The sequence below is a fragment of the Chlorocebus sabaeus genome, chromosome 13 (assembly GCF_047675955.1).
Source record: "Chlorocebus sabaeus isolate Y175 chromosome 13, mChlSab1.0.hap1, whole genome shotgun sequence".
Lineage (NCBI taxonomy): Eukaryota > Metazoa > Chordata > Mammalia > Primates > Cercopithecidae > Chlorocebus > Chlorocebus sabaeus.
The window spans coordinates 30374534-30379489 of NC_132916.1; positions in this window are offsets into that span (position 1 = coordinate 30374534).

Sequence of the window (4956 nt, forward strand, 5' to 3'; positions counted from 1 at the left end):
CCTCCTCCTTTTCAAACCCATGTGTACCTTAGGTCCGGTAGGTGCTTAGGATCCAATATAGAACCCTGAGCTTGGCTGGAAATCTGAGAGCCAAGTTCTGGTTTTGCTCCCTGAGCTGCAGCCCTGCCTGTGGGCTGGCATTTCCCAGGTTCACAGTTGTATGTAAGATCCAATTACCAAAAAAGAGTCTGGGAGAGATGCCCTTTCTGCTTCCTGACCTCTGGTCCTCAGTTTCCTCAGCAGGAAAATGAAGTGTTGGAGGGGATATGTGGTCTTCGGCTTAGACTGGATACTAAATCCCCTTTGGAGCAGAATGGGAGTTGGGGGCTGGGGGTGGTCAAATGATTTCACTATTAACCTTTATGATGCTGTCTCTTCTATCCTAACTTACCTTGGCATGAAAAAAATCAAGCCTCTGCAGTCTTGATCTTCCCTTAGAAAGGATGAGAAGAAATTGTCAGTCCCATTTTAAATAAAACCACCTGTGTCCTTTGGTTAATATTCTGTGATTTCAGGGAAGCACACAGTGGCAGGTACAACCGTAGGGTCCTTTTTCCTGTTCCAAGGGTACTGCTCCTCCCTGCACTGGGTCTTCTGCTGCTGTTCCTGCTCATCCTCCAGAGAAGCCTTTCACCTTCATTTTCAAGCCAACTGGTCCTTCCTAATCTTATTCTTGGTGACATTCCCTTTATTTCCACCTTGAGTCCTCCCCTCTTCCAGAATGGCTTCTCCTCCCACTGAAAGGTGAGAGAAGCAATCATTTGACCCACAGTCTTGCTCTGTGGAAGCTACTCCTCCTGTTCTGCAAATAAAGAGAAGAGATGAGTTTCAGAGTGGACACGTTTCCTGTTGCTCTTTTTCTCCCTTGTTAACAGTTCAGGTTTTGCCTTCGGTTAGTTTAATTTTAGGATTATTCCTTTTTTCCCACCAACTGTAAGGTTAGGAAGTGCCTTCTGGGTTCTGAAATAATCTTCCTTCCCCTGTTCTTTCCCACAGACTTCTCAGAGATTAAAATTCTTCTGTCTGAATATTCACTATGATAAAAAACATAATTAGAAGGGAAAGCAAATATTGGAAACCCCAAACCTTGGTTTACCCACAAGTCATATGGAAATGATTAGTATTTCTATTATCATTTATTAAGTTGGTAGATGCTGAAATAAAGGAATAGTTTAAAACATAATTTTAAAACCATATATAAATGATTAGATAAGAATACAACTGTCTTTCTGAAGGGAGGCTAAAAAAGATATTAATACTTAGATGTAATGATACAGGTGGTTCTTTAAATACTCTGAGACCTAGGGCATCCTGTGGGTTTTATAAAGTCCTCAGGAGAACACTTACAGCGCCATTCCTAGGGAGGGAAGGGAGCTCTACTTGGGTTCTTGAATTTACTTAATTTTTGTTTCCCTTATGTAGGAAGTCAAAACACTGACCTCATTCCAAAACATCCAACAGCCCCCGAAGGTCACCATCCCAATATTTAGGCCCTGAATATGTTTGTCAGAAGTTTTTGGGAGGTGAGCTGTGTCATGAGACGGAAGCTTGTTCTATTTTTAAATTGATTCAACTCATCATCAAAACATATCATACACATATCACACCAGTGACACACACAGACTGCACTGTAACATAGCATGTGTCATACACATATTCTCTCTCACTCACACACACATACTCGCTCTTCTTGTCCGGCTTTGAAAAGCAAGGCAGCCAGAAGGCCAAGCCCAGTGATTTGAGTTGAAAAGGCTGTTAAAGTTTAAAAACCAAGTGTCCCTCTAGTTCTCAGCCTGGCTTTGAGACATGTGGGAGGGCTTCAAAGCCTCAGTGCCCCTCTCTCAGACTCAGGCTTACAGTTGGTCCCCAAATGTTTACCAGCATGAAGATGCCTAACTTACAGGAAGCGGGAAATGGGTGTGGGGGGTGAGGGTGGGTGGGTGGGTAGGGAGTAGGAAGAAGAGGGTGGGGGGGGCGTTATTCTCTTGATGTGGTTAGCCTGTCATTGACCTTGTTTGGGTATGGCAGGAGTTGAATGAGAAAATGAAAACATGTTTCATCTTGGGTACATTTCATCCCATTTTTTTTTTTACTTTAGGAGAAAAAAAAAATCCTTTCCTTAGGGAAAAAAAAACTTTTCCCCGAGTGGAGTTCAGGTCTCCAGATTCGGTACTCAATTTCCCTTCATTCTACCATAGTCCTTTCCCTATAGAGTCATCTGGCTGCCTACGTTGCAATTCCCAGTCCACCCAGGAACTGGGAGAGGAAAAAAACTGGCCCATAGCTGAAACCGAATTAAAATTGGCTGGTGGAACTGTTGTGATGATGCCATCCACGGGAATAGATGAGGATTTCTGAGAACAGAACTATTTGGCTCATTCATGATTTGCTGCCATTGTGAACACTTTTAATGAGAGAGCCCTGCCTCAGAAATGCTGATTAATAAAGATAACTGAGGTTCTTTTCGGTGTTCTAACTTGGGGGGAAATAATATAGTGACTAAAAACGCACCAAGTTGTTACTTAGAAACAAACCCTTTGAGACATAAGATTCCAGACAGTGGTAGCCTCTGATAGCTCTCTCTGCACTGCTGTACCGCTGCCAGGGTCTCCCAGCTTTAGTCAGCACTAAAAAGGTACACGGCTCAGACCCTCTGGGAGGACCGAGTGAAGTTCAGAGGTCAGTCCCTTTTATTCCCCCTTAATGATTTTGTGCTGGACAATACCTAAATATTACAATATGGACATGTTTTTTTCTATTATGGAGCAAGCTTCCTTTCTTTTACTTCTTCTTCCTTTTTAGTATCTTTCATTTTAAATGATGATATTATCCATCCTTGACTACTGTAATCATAGTCAAAAAGTTGGTTTGGAGGTTTTTTTCCCCAATCACTTTGAGACAAGAAGCAAACATGTGAAGGATTTTACATTCCAACACTCTGTGCCTGAAAATTTACTTTCCTTAAAGTTTTACCCGTGGCCTTGTCCAGCTCAGCTGGGACACCTGGAACTAATTTTAGGGTTGCCTGGCTAAGCCCCACACTGGTATTTGAAGTCTGCGTCCTCCCTAGACTCAAGCCCATTTCACCACCTCTGAAGGTGAGTGCAGGCTGATATTAATTAACAGTGAGTTGATTCACTGGCATCTTCCAGTCATTAAAGCAAATATTTGGCTTAAAATAGCCTTCTTCCCACCTCAAATATCCAACTTTTTGCCTATTCCCTTACTCTATCTTGGTTGACTCACCAGCAGTTGCATGATGGTGCATGTGGCCTAAGAACAGAGTTTGATTCTAAAAGGGAAGTGAAATACTCTTTAACATCTGCAAGTGAGACTGTTTGAACAGCAGGCCAGCCTTCACTATGACTACATTGTTTTTCTGTCCATTGTGGTGCTGACTCAGCATCAGTTAATAAACCCTCTTGAGCAGGCTGGATTTCTCTTGTTTAATTATCAGCTTGGAGTTTTCTGAGGACTCTTAGGAATTGTTCATTCAGTTTTCCACCCCTAGCAGATCTGCCTTCTAAAAGTCCTGCTTCCTCTTGGTGCTAGCGTCCCCTCTGGCATAACATGAAATCACAGGTGGGCCAAGCAGCGAGCAGGGAGTGTGTGCTAATCATGTCCCCTAGTGGGAATTTAATTGTTCTGTACTGAGAGAGAGATTGCAGCAAGACTTTAGACACCATTTCCTGGCAAATAATCTTGTGCTTCTCCCCCCTCCCCTAAAAAACATTCTAGAAAAGTTTTCTAAAAGTGAGGAAAGAAATTTTAAAGATAAACAGACATTTTTAGGATTTAGTTGGGCTTTTGTTTTGCTTTGTTTCATTTCTTCCTGTAAACAAATACTCAGATGTCCATTTCATTGTATGACTAAGTTGGTATCATTAGGTTGGAACTGGGTGTGTGTATGTGGGTGTGTGTGTGTGTGTGTGGGTGTGTGTGCACACATGTATTTAAAATGTTAGAAAAGACATTGCGGCCTAAGTTCAAAGGAGAGATGATTAAAAAAAAAAAACCTACCTATGGTAAGGCAAGCAGGAAAAATGGAAGACCTGGATTTCAATGATCTAAATAATAATTGAAATGGGGTGTTTGCTATAAACATTGTTTCTCTGAATTAAAGGATTCCTTGCTGAAGGCACAAGACCATTGAAGGAAGTAAAGCATCTGGTTTGTTTTGTAATGAGAAGCAGGAATGCAAGGTCCACGCTCTTAATAATAAACAAACAGGACATTGTATGCCATCATCACAGGATGTCCTTCCTTCAACAGAGGACTGACTGGGCTGGAGGAAAAGCTGGCCGGGGCTCAGAATAAGCCCCACTAATTACTGCCTCCAACCGCTTTCCACTTGCAGTGATCAGTTCAATATTCCTCTGAACTGTGAAACGACTAATGCTCTAAATTTTACTTACACTCCTGGGAAGTCAGCCTGTGGGTTCTGGGAGGAGAGGAAAGGAAAACAAACATTAATATGCAGAATTATAACTTTTTCCTATTTCCCTATTTACTAAATAGTTAAAAGAGGAAAGTTCGTTCTGCCAAGTTTGAACGTTAGCAGGAGAAATGGAATGTTACAACTTTTGGGGCGGGGGGCGGGGAAACGTGCGTTACATACACAACAGCTTGAGGACCAGACAGCTCCACTGTATTACATTAGCTGCAAAAACAGTTTAACCTACTCTTTTGAAGTAAGAGTTGTGTCTTTTGTACCCGGGGAATTGAGCTGAGAAATTACAAAATGTGTAGTCAAATTTTGTTTTCTTAATTTAAGGAACGCGCGCCCCCTAATTCTGCCGCGCCAGGAAGGAGGGCGATCTAAGTGTTTAGAATACAATAGAGCCCAAGTAAGCGTTGAGGTTAAGTGCCTTCAAAGGGAAGTAAGAAGATTCCAAGTCAATGTTGAAATACACATGCGAAGAGAGGAAGCTCTCGGCGGCTGTGCTCGCAATCTGG